Source organism: Harmonia axyridis, chromosome 5 (assembly GCF_914767665.1).
Source record: "Harmonia axyridis chromosome 5, icHarAxyr1.1, whole genome shotgun sequence".
Lineage (NCBI taxonomy): Eukaryota > Metazoa > Arthropoda > Insecta > Coleoptera > Coccinellidae > Harmonia > Harmonia axyridis.
The window spans coordinates 11399011-11418751 of record NC_059505.1 but is presented as its reverse complement, the minus strand read 5'-3'; the positions used below and the strand labels follow the sequence as shown (position 1 = coordinate 11418751).

The 19741-nt window shown below is 36.1% G+C and overlaps 1 protein-coding gene across 6 annotated transcripts in view; it reads right to left on the bottom strand.

Annotated features, from left to right (window-relative positions):
• The window catches only part of LOC123680608 (RNA-binding protein Musashi homolog Rbp6), a 980242-nt gene that overhangs the window by 350871 nt on the left and 609630 nt on the right, over positions 1 to 19741 (bottom strand). The gene's annotated exons all lie outside the window — the stretch shown is intronic.

Genomic DNA, 19741 nt, shown 5'->3' with positions numbered 1-19741 from the left:
ATATTGTTCCTAAAACGGATCCTTGAGGTACCCCACTAGCTACAAATCTAGTAGTAGAAAAAGATCCAGAAACCTCTTAGAAATAACTCTCTTTCACTCAGGAATGCTCGAATACATTCCAGAAGTGCACCTCTCATCTTAACCTTCTCAACTCAATAAGTCTCCTGTCAAACGCCCTCGAGAAGTCAAGGTAAATAACATCAACAAGGACACCCTCATCAATTCTCCTGGTCCAGTTATCTAGGCACTGCAGGAGGTTAGTAATGACCGATCTACCAAGCAGAAACCCATGCTGGCGGTTTGGAATTAAGTTATTGGTGAGAGAGAATTCCATCATTTGATTCGCAATAATTCTGCCCACAGTCATGCGATTGACGTTAAGCTGATTGGTCGATAGTTATGTGGAGAAAATTTATCGTTCATTGTATTCCATTGGTCTAAGTCGATAGGTTTCATTTTGAATTTTATAACCAGATGTTAGTTTTGTCATTCAGGACAACTTTCAGAAGAAATTTATCATATCAATATTTATAGTCGGAGTTGCAAGGTGAAATATAAAATTCTGATAGTTTTGATATTTTCCTAAATTCTGTCGACTTGGAATCGGAGATAATCAATTGATTTCAATTCGAATTTCCTTCTGGATATCAACTGAACCTCTGAAGAGTATGAACAAAATTTTTCTGGATTGCGAAGGAATTTAACGTTAGAAATCCCATAATTGTATTTGTAGTAATCAAGCTTCCTCTTGCCACTTTTCAATTTTGTATACACATAAATTAGGAAAGTTTATTTCGGTCGGAACTGGTCGGAAACTTCCTGCTCGGTCCATTTTGTTTTTAATCAGTGATCCAACGAGAATTCCGGGTATTAATTGCTGGGCAGAAACTCTCATCATTTCACTGAGAAAGTACGCCTAAATAAAAAACAGGCAAATACTCCTTTCGAGAAATTAAGAAACCGCGTAGCATGGGGAATGAAAACGTCGTTGAAATTTTAAGGGTTCCCGATAATGAGCGAGGAAGCGCCACGGAACTTTGCACAGCACGGAAAATCTCAGTCAGCGTTCGCGGAAAATGTTTTCGAGAGATATTCCTTACTTATTAAAACAATACGAAACTAATTAAAGCTACCACAGGCGTGCCATTATACACCTAAATCCATTGTGTGAGATTTAGGGTGAATTCCTATTTATAATACCTGGAAGCGCACTTCCTTCGGTCCCTGGGATTAACAATAACACAAATTTACGAACTAGCACGATTATTCTCGATTGTTTTCCCGAGCCATTACTGTTCTGGTATTGAATTCGAGCTGTTTCTTATTCAATACGATATGACCTCCACACGAATAGCAATTATCCAATACTGTAATGATATACGTTTTGGGGATATAGACAAAGCAATTCAACGCGTTTCATCTCGAAATTATTCAATATATCGAATATCTGGGGGAACCCCTGAAATTAGAATATACATATTCTCTTTATCTAAGTAATTTCTGACACTGCCACATCAATTCCCTCTATCATTTGACAGAAGACTGTAGTTACATGGATTATACAAAACACGAAGTGATATAAGTATTTTGAAATAAATTTTAATTCACAAGAAATCTCATCAAAACAAAATTATCATTATACAAGTCCTATGTGAATTTCATATAAAATTCCATTCTGAATATCGGAATTCAATTGCCAGAAAAGAGTACTTTTGTAAATTTGTGGTATCCTTATGCTGCAAGGAACAAGTACATCGTCATCAACTAAGGCCGTGCCAGTGCACACAACTGATCCCAATTCACTCAAAGAAGACTTATTTGTGGAAGAAAACTCTGCTCTGAAGTTGAACTCAACGAATTTCATACAACAACCAAATTATTGTGCTAATATTGCTTTATCCGATTTTTTTTTTTACTTAAGTCCAATTAACACAACACTATCTAGTATCATGAATGATGAGGGATTGAAAGCTCCTAACTTCATGTCAGTGTTTTCGTCATTTCTTTCCGATATTCAGCTTGAATTTTCTATAGTAGTGGAGCTACCATCAATATGATGAATTTTGCACCGATTTTGATATGGCTATTATACAATTATTTTACAATTTATTCACAAAATTTCAACTCTATCGTATCTGTGGTTCTTGAAATATTGTTTTCTCTCAATATTCTGCTTGTATTTTCTATAGTAAGGATGACGAAGCTTGAAATGATCATTCTATATTTACACGCAAAATATAAAACTGATTGGATATGTTATCAAGGAGATATTGTTTGCTCTAAATATTTCTCTATGCTTCCCATGACGTTCAAAATTTTACACGGAACCGAAAATTGTCATTTTATATCGAAACCGAAAATCCCAACTTTTGTGGTCACGGAAATATTGGGTGATAGTATATTCTTGAACAAGTTGCAAAAGGGGCTCCTATTCCAACACTAATCCGAAATTCGAAAACGAGCGACGAAGGAGCTAATTTTTGAACGCATGAGTGTTGGAATTGCCTTCTGCAACGAGTATTAGACGATATTTTCTCTATTTCAGTCAAGTTTTGTGAAATATTGTCGAAATTCAGGGAAAAATTCAGATTAAACATCCTAGTGACATTGGTATTGTTTCTTGGCAGTTGGTGTAACTGTTACGAAAATTGACAGATACAGATTTCAATTTGAATCGTTGCAAATCATTTCTCTATATTCAAATTATATTATATTGACAATTTGACGTGTGTTGAATTTTGATTCGAAGTCTGTGTAGACAATAATAGAACGAAAAATATAACTGAAAACAATGGTGTAATGAGTTCATTACAGCACTGTTTTCACAACTGTAATGACCTCATTACGATACTGAAATAAAGAAATTATTTTTCGATATTATTCTTGAATTTTCCAAAGCTCTGGTCATGCGAACGACATGAAATGTTGCACGGAGCTCAAGATATTCTAACGAAATCATTGGAACATTCTGAATGGTTCTTCATTTTTGATTATTTATATCCTAGTATTTTTCACAGCTTTCCATATGAATTTAGAATAAAAATCAAGAAGAGTACATAAAAATTCATTTAGAATATGTTTCACATATTTTCCGTCAATCAAATTGGTACGCAAGCGCATAACGACATTAACAATAACTGATTTATCAACAAGAATTGCCATCTAGACTGAAAAAGATAGAAATATTTCGAAGAAGGTAAAATAAAAATAGATTTCTTATCCCTTTTGGCGAGGTGATCGTCACTACACCCTAAAGAACAGACCTACATGATATGTTTCGTGTTTCAACTGAAATTGCAGAAGTACTTACGTCTGTCGGCTGTTACTGTCGACACATTCGATGATTTCATTATAATTCTTTGTTGAAGGTAGAAGAGGAAGTGCTTGGTCTTTTTCTGAGGGGGCAACATTGCACGGTTGCCCAGATGGTTATGATATGTTGAGGTATCAGGGAACTATTCTTATTCAATTTGTTATGAAGAAGCACCATGTATTGGACTACTTCAACAAGATTATTATATAACAAAATATATTAGGGATATCTAAGAGATGTTAGGGGCGGATGAAATACAGTACCTCGAAGAAAATTCCTCAGAATTTATTCTGCATTATTCGAATTCGATCAGTCAAGTAACGTCGAATAATTGGGCTCAAAATTCCGAGATTCTAGGAAGCCGCATGCAGAGCGGGGAACTCAAGCGAAATAAGCAGCGTAATCTATTCCTTCTGTCGCATCCGCCTCTCGGTGCCGGAAATCTGCCAGCATAGCGGAGCTTCGACAAGTCCTACATGCTCCTAATTGCCTTGTCTGCTCCGAAGATATTTTCACGGCAACGACCCGTGCACCCGAATGACAAACAGTTTAATCTGAGGTGCACTGAAGTTTCGGTTTATTAATGTTGAATAGGCTGACGCAAAACAGTTTTCATTAATTTAATTAATACCGATGGCTTATTCGAAATGGGTCGCCCGAAACGGCGTGTACCTGACGCCCGCGTTCGATGACTGTACGCCAAAACCTACCCCGATTTACGGGGTCGAAATGGCTCAACGGGGATGATTGATAATGTGAGGCTAGAGATTTTTCAGTTTGCGCGATCGAATCGATGCCGCTGCAGCTTCCTGCTTGATTTACCTGGATTACGGTTGATGTACCTGCATTCTATAATCATGATCATAGTGACTGCCACGTTTCCAGATGAAGATTAATAGGTGATGGTGGATATCAACTCAGAAAGAAAAAAATCAAATTACATCCCTCAGAAAGTGATGAATACCAAACAATCGTTACAATCGTTCATTTATTCTTTTCAGTATGGAAAAGATGAAAGCACTGATGTGATCAATAATTACATCTCAAAATGAACACAAGGTGTCTTCAAATAAAGTTTATATGTAGATTTATATTTCGATATTCAAAGTTTATATATGAAAGAGTAAGAAAAAATAAGCCACTTTTCGAAAAACTGTTCATTAAGTATGGAAATGAATTTATTCCTTGAAATAATGTTGCCCATATGTCTTAATTGCGTTCACGACTTTAATACTGAAATTACTGTTGACAGCTTAGCAGGTATAAGGCCCATTGAAAAGTCCCCGGTCTGATGCACAAATGACGGTGCTAGTATTAAATCTATATGATTTTTAGTTAGTACCAACCTTCAAAACGATACGTGTCAAAATTAGAAAGCAGTCCTACCATTAGTTTGTGAGATATTGCGTTGTGAGTGTAGCTACTTTTGTTATTTGAAAATAGATGAAAAAAAAAAGAATTTCGTGTGCGGATAAAACATTGCTTTTCGAAAGGAAAAAATACAGTTCAAGCAAAATCTTGGCTTGATGAAGAGTTTCCGAGGTCTGCACCAGGAAAATCAACCATCATTGATTGGTATGCTAAGTTTAAACGTGGTGAAATGAGCACCGAAGACGGCGAACGCAGTGGACGCCCAAAAGAGGCTGTCACCGACGAAAAAATCGAAAAGTTAACGAAATAATTTTGAATGACCGTAAAGTGAAGTTTATCGAGATAACAGACATTGTGAAGATATCATCTGAACATGTACACCATATAATTCACGAATATTTGTACATGAGAAAACTGTTCGCATTATGGGTGCCACGCGAGCTCTCAATCGATCAAAAGCAACAATGTGTTAATGATTCTGAGCAGTGTTTGAAGCTGTTTAAGTGCAAAAAACCTGAATTTTGTGTGAATATGTGACAATGGATGAAACATGGCTCGGAAAAACATAACAGTCAGTTGGCAAGGTTATGGCGTCAGTATTTGGGATGCGCAAGGTATAATATTCATTGATTACCTCCAAAAGGGTCAGACCATCAACAGCGATTACTATATAGCGTTATTGGATCGTATAAAGAATGAAATCGTTAAAAAACTTTCTTGGAATCTGAATAAAAAGAGGTGCTGTTTCATCAAGACAATGCACCGTGTCATAAATCAATGAAAACAATGGCAAAATTGCATGAATTGTGCTTAGAATTGCTTCTGCATTCAGAGAGAAATTGAGTGCCAATGAAGAAGTAATCGCCGCAACTGAGGCCTACTTTGAAGTAAAAGACAAATCGTACTACAAAATGGTATCGAAAACTTGGAAGATCGCTATAATCGCTGTATCGCCCTCGAAGGCAACTATGTTGAATATTAGAAGAAGAAGAAGAAGTTTATTCAGAAGAAGGTAACAGAAAATAATTCAAAATTTCTTATAATTACAAACTATAATAAATTTGAAAATAAAACAAAATTTTATGAGCATATATTGAATAAATAAATGAAAATAGAAATAAAATAAAATCGAATTTTGTCTAAAAAATGTGTTTTACTATAGTAGACCAGGGACTTTTCAAATGGCCTCTTATATCCAGTTCAAGAATGACGATAGCTCAAAAGCTCCTGATATCAAGTGATTTCCCTAGTCGAATAGTTGCAATAGTGAAAACGTCTAAGAATTTTAACAATATTAAAAACTTCCATAACACAGGACATTATTAAATCGAAAAAAATAACCAAAATCGATTCGATGTAACCCAAAACCGAAAACATAATCAGTACAATAGTCTCTACACATTTCACTAATTCCCTATAACTCAGGAACTCCTAAAGAACAGCACATAAATGAAACATCTGTATTAAGGCCATGGTTCATTGATTACATCGAATTCACCCTATATTCGAATCGTAATAACTTTGTTCTCCATTCGCTTCTTTATACTGTCGGAAACATTCGTCATTAAAGCTTTAAGCACGTCCCGAGGACATTGAATCTGAAATTACAATAATTCCAATTCAAAACATCGAAGCGGAATATCGGGGAGGTAAACTTATTCACTTAAAGGGCCTTCAGGCGGTTCACCTCGACTCAGCTCTCCTCAGATAACGGAGATTCGAAATTCAGCGAATAAAACTGCCGGGGAATAAGCAATGCCAAAGGCATAAAGGTGGGATTGCTATCGGACTTTTTAGACGTCGCAGATCTATGTTGATGAAACGGTTGTTTGTAGAGTAAACAACCAATCTAAACTCGTCCTCCTCGGAGTAGTACATTAGCACCTAGAGTCGCCCTGAGGAATGCTCTCTATTTGAGCAACTCAATATTTGTCCTCTGTATATATTTATTTGAAAAGTGCTCGATGGGGCTCTCGAAGCAGTTCGTCAATTCTGCCGTTGGAAATTTCTTTACTGTTAGCGGGAATGAATCGTAAAGGGGGGGAGTTAGTTGCAGCAAAGGAATGAAATTTCCAGTCGGATTTTATAGGAAAAGTTTTGCTGAACATGATTCCTATATTGCTTCGGAAAATACTTTTATGAATAATGTAGAAATTTTTAAGATGATCCTATTCATCAACTCAATTCCATGACGAAGTCAGTAGAATAAACACAATAGGTTTAAAGATCATAAATGCATAAATACTCATGAGATGAATATGGGTAGAAATTAATCAGACGATCTCATGAGCAAAATGAAAAATAAATGAGAGAACAAAGATTATGAGACGTCAGGTAATCACGTCAGTACTAATCTCTTTTTTTGTTTCTTATTATTAGCGTGAGAGCACGCGTTCTAGCGTAAATTGCATCTTTGAAGATCATAGAACTCTATATACGTGCAATAATTGCCGTATGCACGCAATGACGAGTGTTTTGTCTGAATTAAAATTGATATTTCATATCAACAACCTTTTGGGTTCGTGGTCAATAATCCGATATAAATTTTGAAACGTGCGTCAATATTTTTATCAACTCATTCACCATCAATTTCATTCAATTCAATGTCTTTTTTTCTTTTCATTCGAACTTTGGATACAAAATTCCATTATGCAGGTATGAAAAATACATACGGACAGATTCCGGAGAACACAGTGTAATGATAAAATCATCTACGTGATACTATATCGAATGAACGAGTGTTCTTTTTCAAAGGCGAAGCGGGGATGGTCACACTTGTGGCCTGCGCTGCGGTTTGAATATTAGTCGCTCTCCAACCATGGGATTGGTTCTAAGACAATATGAAAATTAATACAACAACTTTATTCCATTGCTTGCGAGAAATACATTTGAGACAAGAAATGTCACAAATAATTTCCTTTATGGAAATGAAATCTTAGTTCCTCCAAGTTTCGTCTAAACTGGTTTGAAAATGAAATAGACTCTAGGAAAATGAGAAAAGTAATGGAAAAATAAACCAAATTCTGATTTCATTTATTTTTTCCTTCCAAGATAGGCCGGTACTTCCAAGAAATCAGGAAATTTTGCATTAGGACAAAATAAAATTTTCTGAAAAGATGATGCAAAAAGAAAATGAAAATGGTTAACTCCTAAGAGATATCTTATTTACTGATGAGTCATTTGATATAACCCATCAGTAGTAACCTATTGGTCTAGGATAACAGATTTGGCTGCTGTTTGGTTAAACAACATGATATAGGAACATTTATCGAACCTAGATTCAGCCTTTATCGAATTTGTTTTTGTTTTCCATTATATTTCTCCCTTTCGTAGGATTCATTGCATTTTCAAATCATTTATGGCGAAAAAGAGTCTGAGTACTCATTTTCACAGAAGAAATCATTTGTGCCATTCATTGTGGCAATAAAATTTGTTGAATTCAATGTGATGAAATTGTTGTATTCATTTTATTATTTATTTATTTATTTGATATGGTCTTACAAACCATCCCATGATTGAAGAGCAACTACTCTTCAACCGCAGTGGAGGCCGCAGGTGTGACCATCCCCACTTCGCCATTGAGAGAGAACACTCGTTTATTCGATATCGTATCATGCAGATGTTTCGATTGTTGCATTAGAACCATTAGGAATAACGATGAATATCCTTTTTTTCCGAATGTATTTTCCAAACCTGTATAAGGACATTTCTGATTTCTGGAGAGAATGCTACAGAAAAAAAACCTTATACTCGAAGAACATTGAATGTAAATAGTTTTTCAAGAAAAAGAGTGAATGGAAATGTTCTAGAATGTACTTTTATCCTGAAATATTCCAAATAAATATATTGCCGAAGACCATGAGCATTAAGGATGGAATGATCCAAGTTTCGAAGGGATATCAACCAATTCATTTGAAATTCGTAAAATTCAGCAATATTCCCAAAACGCATGAATTCCATTCTTTCGAACCGAAAAAGATAAATTTGGTTGATAATGTTGGTAGCCGGCAATCCCATCGAGATTAAGGGGGTTTCGAGAAGAGAGAGCTTTCAGTTATTCATAGGGAACGCGGCCTCTACCCCCTAGCAGTGGCGAGCTCTCTGTTCCAGTGGAAATCATGGACCAGCTGTTTCGCTCTTTATTGTGTTTTGTAATCAGGGCAGGCGGTGTTTTATTAGTGGTTGTAATTTGAGGCAACGGCTGCGCCTCATAAGAACCGTTGATGTATGGATTTTATTGACTAGAAACTACATTGTAACGTCTCCGGGCAACGGTCAGTAAGTATTGCAGGACCGTAAGTTACGGGGCGCGCCGGGGAGAGTTGCAGGTGTGTAACTCTCGGAGATATACGCGAATACGGACTTGCTCTCTCCTTGGCTATAACAGGGAATTACAATGCTGCAGGAGAATGGAGTAAATCTAGAGAGATAGGAAAGATTCGGTATCGGAAATGGGAAATCTGGCTATCGGTAATTCTCTGGAATATCTTACAGCACGTACACGCTTGAGACGGTCCTAAGAATTCACGAAAGGAGTCGAATCATACTTTGGAAATATTACTGAATTATTTGCAAAATTAAGTTTTCAGTTACGGCCAATTTCATTTGTGATGTAACGTACCACAACATGTAATATATAAGGAATCAGTGAAAGAAATTCCTAATGAACGTAACTCATCATATTATACAGGAAGTTTTAAAAATCATCAGAAAAGATTGTAAAGAAAGGAAATCAATTTATTACCACGAAGAGTTTTCCAATGAAAGGTTTCATTTTGAGTAGCCTAGACAGCTGTCATGTCATGTCATGTTCTGACATTTGACAAGTACAAACTATGTCATCTCTATCAATGAAATGATAAAAGCTAGAAAAACGCAATAAGATTGTTCAGATTAACAACAGAAATGATGAACATTTTGCATTCAGAATTCGCAAAACTGAAATACTTTTTCTATAATAATTTATTGGTTTAACTGCACTAGAATCTTATTTGGACACTTAACGACATTCGATCCCTGATCTGAGTCAAGAATCTGTAGATAAATTCAATACTGCCCACCCGTAAAAAATATCAGGTGTACAACTTTGCTTCCCCCGTTTTGCAATAGAAGGCTGAAGTGGTAAGTGGTAGTTGAAAATATATCGTAGATGTTATTTAATAAGCTCAGGTATTTGTTAACATAACGCCATCGAAATATTAGTCGATTTGCGTCTGCACCATGAAGATATTCTCGCTTAACCATGTCAGCTTTCGAGCCAAATTCATGCATTTGCGGGAGGTGTTAATTTTCTGCTTCAATATGAAGAAGAATGCGGCTGAGGCTCATCGAATGAACTCAAATAACTATGGTGAGATCGTTATTAGTGAAAGAACTTGCCGCTTCAAGAACGGTGATTTTGACATCGAATGGGAGAGAGAATGTTTTCGAAGATGCAGAATTAGAGTGATTACCAGATCAAGAGTAGTGTCAAACGCTACAAGAATTAGCTGGATCATTGGGAGTGACGCAACAAGCCATTTCAAAATGCCTGAAAGTGATGAAATTGATTTAGAATCAAGGAAATTGGGTGCCGTACGAGTAGAAGTCGACATATGTTGAACGGCATTGATTTGCTTGTGAAAAGCTACTTGCAAGGCAAAAACGGAAGGGATTTCTACATCGCGTTGTTCTAGAGACGAAAATTGGGATCATTAAGACAATCTTAAGCGCAGAAAATCATGGGGATATCGACGGCCAAACCGGATGGAAGAAAGTAGTGGCCAGCGATGGACATAAATGTATAACCAGTTTTTCACAATAAAGCCTAAACGGCGGAAGCAACGTTGTACGCCTATTCAGATAGGAATTGCGTATATTAAAGCTGTTACAATGATGTGCGGACACACAGACGAACACGATATCAAAATTTTTCAATTCTGGAATCGGATGCCAATAACTTTTTCATCCCAAAATTGATCACTAAGATTCCACTACCTTCGGTAGCGGAAGTCTTTGGATATGCAAACATCACCTTGAACTTCCCTCCCAAAGCCTACTATGAAAAATCCAGAACCCCCTTAACCCAGGAAAGGCTTGTTGAGATTGTCCGCATCATCGAGAGATGCAGCTGGTCTAGCTAGAACGGCCTCAAGTGCACGTCAGTCAATTCTTCCCGTAATTCGAGAGCTCGGCTCGTTCGGGTAAATCGAGCTTATCCAGGGGCGGAAGTCGATATTTAACAATATGCACTTCAATCGGCGAAGACACGCGACGTCCGCGGATGCGAAGGTTGTTCGGAATATTTATCTATCGACCAAACTTCTGGATAATTATCCTTGGGAACCTTGTTTCTGTCTGAATGATATACGCGGAAAGTTCCTGGGAGAACTTCTGGCATCAGCAGAATTACCAGATAGATCTCATGCAACCGAATTGAACTTGACGCGGCGATTGCTGTAATATTTCTCTCTCTCATGTGTTACGGAGGAGGGATTCTTTCATTCAGGGCTGTATCAGTTAATAGGAAGAATTTAAGAAGTGGATATACGGGGTGAATTGGAGGTACAAACGAAGAGGAGGATCATTCAAAAAATGTTTCATAGAAATGAGTTCGGAAGCTCTATGTTTTCCAAAGAAATGGTGCACCAATTGCAGTTTAGAAAATATGAGGACTTTTCCAATAAGTGGTTTCATTTTGTAATGAAAAATGATTATATTTTTATAAAAATCAATGAATGGCAAGTAGGGTTAGGTTTTATAAGAGGAGGGGTGCCATTAACGACGAAAAATGTTATCTGTCAAATGGTCGCCACGTCTACAAAATCACCATATCCTTTTCCTGAAATTTTCCATGGCCACTCGCACGTTTGCAGCTGTATGTCCTCAACTACTTCACGAATTCTATCTTCAAGATCTTGAATCGAATGGCATTAGCATATATTTTATCTTTAAGTGGCTTTAATGAAAAAAGACTGAATGTGTTGAATCACAAGATCTGGGTGGCCAATTGTGATCTCCTGTTCGAGAAAAACACGGCTAGCCAACTTTTCTCGCGAAATTGCGATTGTTTCTTCGCTTGTATGGAACGCAGCACCATATTATTGGAAATATACATCACCCACATCAATATATTCCAATTCCGTAATTAAAAAAATCATAGCTCGATAACGACTTCCATTCACTATTATAGTTGCACCAGCCTCATTTTCGAATAAAAAAGGTCCAATCACACCACCATCCGAAAAACCGCTCCAAACGTTGAGAATGGAAAGGCTTTTCAACAATTATTTTTCGAATTTTCCGAAACTAAAAATAGTTGACAGCTTAAAAAGTGACAGCAGCCCAGATATAGGGATATTCAAAATGAAACCTTAAATTGGGGAAGCTTATATTTTCATTCCATTTTTAATCTTTTGGTAGTTTTTTGAGCAGTACTTCATCATAAATTTCGTCATGATGACAATTTATATTTTGTGGTTATATCCAGCCGTCATGCAAAAGAATGGTATAATCCAGAAACTGTAAGTTTTCAGCGAGAGTTCAGATCGTTTGACTTCCGTAATTATGATCGTCTCCAATTCAGTTTTCCTCATAATTAATTTTAATGCATTGGGATATTTCGATTCTTTATACCACTTACTAGTCCCAAAAGTTCAAAAGTTTCCACCAGTTTTACTATTGCCAGTCGAGAAGGTGCTTCACGACGACCCAAAATTGCTTTAGTTTTGCGAACTGTGATAGCAAATTTTCACTCATCAAATGTCAGAAGTTGATAGTTCACGAGAAGAACAAGAAACAAATCTATGCCTTCCTGTTGTAATTGTTTCTATGTGAATTTTTACTAGAAAAACAGTTACGTTTTGTTCGTTTGAAGTTCCTAGATTGCAATTTTTGTGGAATGGATATACAAGTTGTGAGTTGGTGGATTCAGTAATTTTTTTGAACTAAGAGGCATTGATGAGAAAAAGTTATATCAAACGTACATCTGTCTTTATGTAAATTCAATTATTCCATTTGTTAAGCGTTCACTCAGTTTGTACAGTTTTGTTTATTCTGAATTTTCTTTTGGTTGGTTATTAATATTTTGTCGTTTCGAAAATTGAAATTGTTTTCCAAGACAAACATAAACCAAATATATCATGAAGATATATTAAATTGTGAAGGAAAGGGAAACAATGTTGCCAATTTTTTTATATTTATTGTTAAAATACTAAGTTAAAATTCAATTTGTACACTCGTTATTGGAGATCATAAACCACAATTATTTATGTATTATTGTTAGAAAAACTTCATTGAAGATATTTCTTTTGTCGGTATAGATTTTTGAAAATTAATAACAATATTCCATTTTCTATTGGCGATCACGTACTTGTGGAATTTCACAGTGTTTCCATGCAAAGTAATTCAAGATATGAATAAAAAATATAATAATCGTATCATTCGTCATCTCGATCGAATACGAAAACATGACAAGTTCTATCATTCCGGATTCTATGCAGCATTAGCTATATAAAAGAATAGCTAATACGGCCAAAATATCACGCTACCGCCAAGTGAATTGAAGAGTGTTTTTCGCTTCCGTTATTTCACAGTTCGTCCAAAATGAAACTTCTAATATTAATGACCCTGCCGGCTCAAGAGTTCATCACTGATTCATTTCAGGGGAACTTCAACAGAGTGCAGTATGATTTCGTTGAAATTTTAAACAAGGATGTCCATCATACCTCTGCACTTACTGGTGGAAATCTTTTCACCTGCTCTGCCGGGTTTTATCTATCAGAAGATTAAGGGAAATGGCAGACTTGATCAAATTGTAATTCATTCATATGACGTTGGCTAAAGTACCAAGTACCTAAATCGTTTCAACTTGGAAAGATTGTGCATGTTTTTCGGATGGAAACATTTTCTTATCGTAGGCGTTTGAACAAACTGATTCACCGAATTCGAGTTGAGTATTATAGAAAAAACAATGTACAACTCGATATCAGTAATGATTGATCCATCCAATCTCCTATAATAGTGAAAATGTGAAGACGCTCATTCGTTCAATATTAAAGTGTTTTCAAATGTATACACTGTGTCCGTAAAGTATGGAACAAATTCATTTTTAGCTAAACAGACCATTTTAAGAAATAATTCTGAAACACGTCGATTTTTCATTTTAATTTACCGTTTTTTAAAAAATATAATCTATTATATCAATTACTTTCGAGTAATGACGTCACCGTCATTTTTTTTAAACGGAACACCCCCATTTTGTCTAAATTTTCCGATTACTCTAGTTGAGCTGATTCCAAAAATGTTTTACATGTTGATTCCAATTGGTACAGGGTGGACAAAAATACAATAGTTTTGTGTGTGCTCATAAAGTAAAGCGTAACATACTTTATCAGTTAAATTAACAATATTATCAAAAATACTTATTGTCTAGCGGCAATTCGTTTGAATGTAACACCCTGTAGTTGGTTACATTTTTAGATTAATAAAAATGAGCTGATTCGAAACATGTTTGGTACTTGTGGTCTAGCAGACAGAATATGAAAGAAATTATTTCTTATCAATTTAAAAAGAACATAGTTGTCTAGTTTTTTGCGAAATGTCATTATTTGTTTATTGCTGTTAGATAATAAGTATTTTTGATAATTTTGTTAATTTAACTAATGAATATCTAATATTACACGTTACTTTATGAGCACACACAAAACTATTGTATTTTCTCCACCCTGTACCAATTGGAATCAACATGTGATAAATTTTTGTAATCAGCTCAGCTAGATTAATCGAAAAATTGAGACAAAATGGGGGTGTTCCATTCGAAAAAAATGATGGTGACGTCATTACTCGAAAGTAATTCACCCTGTATATTAGATCATTATTTGAAAATACGTTAAATTAAAATGAAAAATCGACGTGTTTCAGGATTATTTATTAAAATGGTCTGTTTAGCTAAAAATGAATTTGTTCCATACATTACGGACACAGGGTATGATACCTACAGGTAAAATCCACGGGACCTCAATATCAAGCCTATGTGCCGATTCGAATTGAATAGATATAATTGCCCAAATATCCCTTCAAATAAACAAACAGATGTAAATCCCTTTGTTGATAATCTATTATCTAGTTCGGATATACAGGAGCAAAATCCCCAACGAATCTGTTGACTTAATTATCTCTCTCTTGTCAGTTTCACCGTTTTCGGTTGGAATCGCTATACTTTGTACCAAAATAGGGTAATTTTAGTTGCAATTCCTGAAGAAACTACACTGACGATTTATGATATTATAATTTATATCAATGATCTTCCTAATGTATTTCAATCGTACAAGACAATTGAGCACCCTAGGCGTGAAATAACAGTAAGAGAAACCATGGATACAATCCTATATGCCGATGACACGAATGTTTTGATATCTTGTCCAAGTATCCTCACAGTTGAGAATAACCTTTTGAATGCTATGTCAGAGATCGAGAACTGGTCTACAAATCATTGTCTGTTTCTAAATGCGAGTAAAACTAATGTAATCATTTTCTCGAATGTTCGATCTAACCTGACTTATCCAGATAACATCTTGTCCAATAGTGATGAAATTCATGTTAGCTCACAGACTAAATTATTAGGAGCTACAATAGACAAACATCTGAATTGTGAAATGCACTGTAACTCCCTCATAAGTAGGCTTAATTCAGTAATATACATGTTAAAGGTGGTTAGGAATCAAGTTGATCTAGATTGTCTGAAAGCTATAAACTTTGCGAACTTCCAATCTTTACTCTCGTAGGGAATAATTTTTTGGGGAGGTAGTACTCAGGCTAAGCGGGTGTTCATAGCACAGAAACTAGCTATAAGGACAATGAATCAGATGGCATATAGATCATCATGTTGCAATATTTTCAAAAAATGTAATATTATGACCACAATAGGTTTATATGTATACAGAATTTTGTTATTTTCTCGTAAAAATAGATTTTATTTTCTTAACTGTGTGAATACAAATGCTACCAGGAGGATGTATGAGTACTTTTATCCTCCTCATAAATTGTCAGCTACTGAATATAGTACATTTTATTGTAGCATTAAGATTTATAATTATCTTCCTAGAAGAATAAGAGATATTTCTGATTTAACTTTGTTCAAGAAAAATGTTTCTTCAATTTTAATTGACTGTGAACCATATTCGATATTAGAATTTGAAGTGTATTGTAAAAATAAAATTTAGAATATGTTTTTTTATGGATAGAATATCTTTTTCTCTGTTGTTGTATTATTTAGATGATTTTTTTTCCCTGATTATGACCTGTTTTCATTTTGTTATTTATAGCAATTTTGAGAATAAAATATCTATCTATCTAATTTTGTGAAGATTAAGTAGTATTATTTCCATTTTAAATGAATCTGCATCGAGTGAATATAACATAGAAAAACATTGTATGCACGACGAATAAGAGAACTTCCACCATCTCAGAGTGCTGAACGATTACATCCCCGAAGACTTCGTTTTACTTTCTAATCCCCACATTTTATCAACCCCTAAGGTCTTTCACCCTTCGCCGCCTCTCTAAGTCGATAACTTCTCGAACAGAATAATAAATAATGAACTCACTAATTGCCAAAAAGTGTCCCAGTTTTACGCGGGATAAGATATAATCTCGACGAACTCCAGATAATTGGCAAACGTAGCGTTAGATCTCAAATATTGGCGTCTTTCTCCATCTCGAGGGGAACGGGAGAGCGCAGGGGTGAGCACCTGTCGTTCTTGAGAGGCCCTGGCGGAGTGGCGTCGTTCATTCTGCGACCTCAAGCTGCCGTAATTAATGAACCGTAGAATGTGGTGCTTAATATCGATATGTGGGCGTAATAGACTCATGAGAAATTTTGCATGTCAGCCCGGAATCATTCCGTGTCTTACCATCTGGTGCTCGCGACCCGTCCTTCAGGAGGACATATTGGAATTGATATATTGCGCAAAACGACAATGAGAAATGATTTTGCTCCATTATGGCGAAACGATAATTTTGCAGGTCGACTTATTCTATTTATGTATTCGGATGGGTAACATAATCAGTTACGTGCTGAGTGCAATTTCATGCATACAGCACAAACAAAACGTCGTTTTCTTCCGTGGAAGTCTCCAAAAAAAAGTCATATCTGAGACATGTGATGAGCAGCTGAAAATATTGAATGATTTCACAAGGAGATATAAACAGTTGACAGTCTCAAGTGCGTCAAAAGATGTTGTGACTAAAGAAAATCGAACATACAGATACCAGAAAAAAAGCAATGTTTTTGGTAGCTTTCAGGAGTTCGCCCTCTTGAAAGTCTTCTGAAAGTTTTCGATGTAACAGTTTTGAATAAAATAAAATAAAAGATAACAAAATTGATGAAACGGGGACGTCTACTCAACTACAACACTACCCCCACTGATAATGTGTTGGCAAGTGATAATCAGACAATTACGTCAAAGAAGTGAATGCAGCACATCTTGGGGTATAATAAACCAGGTGCTAAGGGTAGCTCAATTTTTTATGTAACATCGTCATTTTAAATCGACATGGTAGAACCGACTTGACGTGAGAAATTTTAGCATAATAGTGCAGATTATTTACGACAAAAAACGGTTTAAGACTTTTCTTTTGAACTACTTTTCCGCAAAAATTGGGAATCAAATTTAATTTCTATTTCGGTTCCAACATTAGTTGTGTTCTTTCAGTAGCGTATGGATTTGCTTGAGCAGAACTAAGTATTAGCATACCATTTAATGGTATACATTAGCTGTTTATACGTGCGTATAGGAGGGTTTTCAAAGGACCCTCAAAGAAGAGCATATTTATATCACTTCGGATATCCAGTCCATGCTGAGATCCCTGGAATCACATAGCAAGGGATCTCTGCTGACATGGGAACGTCGTAATACCATAAAGCAACTGACCAGAGTCTCAAAAATAACTCTACTATTGAAGGAAATGAAAGAGCCGACGAACTTGCGAAAACAGCATCTAGGTTAACAATTGTTGGCCGTGAGCCTTTTTTTGGGGTTGGAAAAGACCAAGAGGGACCAAGATAATGGGAGTTAGGCAATAAAATAACCCTCTGTAAAAACATTCTAGCTCTTGCTTAGGCAAATAAATTTCTCTGCTGAGATGGGAATAACGTTTTACCATAAAGCAACTGACCAGGGGCTCAAAGGAAAATCTACTATTGAAGGAAATGAAAGAGCCGATGAATTTGCGAAAAGAGCATCAAGGTTAAAACTTATTGGCCGTGAGTTTTTTGTGGGGTTATAAAAGACCAAGAGGGACCAAGACAATGTGAGTTAGACAATAGAATAACTTTCTGGAGAAAAACTCCAGCTCTTGCTCAGTCAAAAATATTTGTAGTCCTTTGAATGAGCTGTACCCGGAAGGTCTTGAAGCTGCCACGAGCTGTGCCTCGGGTAATGGTGCTAATGTTGGGATATACCACTTTTGGTGAAAATATCTTTTTTGTACCGCATGTGAATGTCAGGAGATGAGATTTTCAGGAACGGTAGTTGAAACAACTGAACTGAGTGTGTGCCTATGTCCGGGGTTGTCTGGCCTATGAACCATTCATATGGGAAAGTCAGTCCTAGATACTCACAAGGTAACAGCCAAGACTTCTAAAGATGTTTTCGATTTCGTTAACAGTATCGACGATCTGCTTGGGTTTATATTAATAGGAAGGATTAAAAGCAAAAGATCCATGTGGTCTCAGCTCCTGGAAGGCTGATCGTGCCACAACGACCCTGATTCAGAATAATAATAATAATTTGGTAGTCTGCAACTGTAACTGTCGTTACAGAGATATGCGGTTTTTCCAGAACAGGGTAGTAACCTCCTCAAAAATAGACTAAAAACAATATTTTAAGAACCATAAGATTTGAAAAGAAACTCCACGAATATTTTTTGTTGGAAATGTCAGTAGTATCATATCTCTAAATATTTCGCACCGAGTCTGTTTCTATAACAGCATCCTTCACGAAACAGCGTTTGAAGCAAATAAAAATTTCGTGGACAATCCTATGATTGTTCAAAATATTTCATAATTTGGAAAAACAAAGACTCAAATCATCCATTCATAATCTTCAAAAAGCCATAAACAGATTAATTCAGTGACGTTTCACAACGGCGGAAATCCATTCAGATCGGCGCAAGGATCGAGATGGAAGTTCATTCTCGTTCAGTAATCGGAAGCACATTAAAATATACCGTGGAGGAACAAGGGAATTTCATTTCAATTTGTGTAATGTATAACGAACGAGTCTCCGGCTTTGTTAAGCGACTAATCTCGATAATAATAACGGTAATGTCGACAGTCGCTGGAAAGGCGCCAAATACACTGGAAGACTTCGTTTTCCTTTCCGAGTATGCAATTGTTTTATGTTTGCTGGTGTCAGTTATAAACAGCACTCAACGTCAAGAGGTCTGGGTAAGACTGCATTGTTCTCGGAACTTGAAGGAGTTATAAAGTTTAAATTGAAGAGCCTATTGAGGGAAGAGCCAGGGAACTGATCGATAGTTTGCGCACTGGGCGCGGGAAATGTTGGTGCGGAAATGTAGTTTCGAATTGATATGATTCCCCTGTTGGAGATGGAAAGTATCCACTCCAGAAACTAACTCCTTGATTGTGATGTATGTGCCGGAATGGAGCGCAAATGTGTGGTTCCGATCTCTCGGATCGGTTCTTAACGTTGGACGTTTCGAGGAAATGGGAATTTGACCCTTCTTGAATTTGAACGAAGGATTCCACTCAATTTGGATATTTTTAGTCTTTTTATACTATTAGGTGTACAACTTTGCTTCCGCCCTTTTTGAAATAGATGGCTGTAGCGGTAAGTGGTAGTCGAAATAAATAGATCGTAAATTTCATACAGTCAGCTTAGGTAAACATAACGCCATCGAAATATTAGTCGATTTGTGTCTGCATCTTAAAGTTATTCTCGATTAAACATGTCAGCTTACGAGCCAAATTCTATTATTTTGCGGGAGGATTTGAGTTTCTGATTCAATATGAAGAAATCTGCGTTTGAGGCTCATCGACTACTCTCGAATACCTAT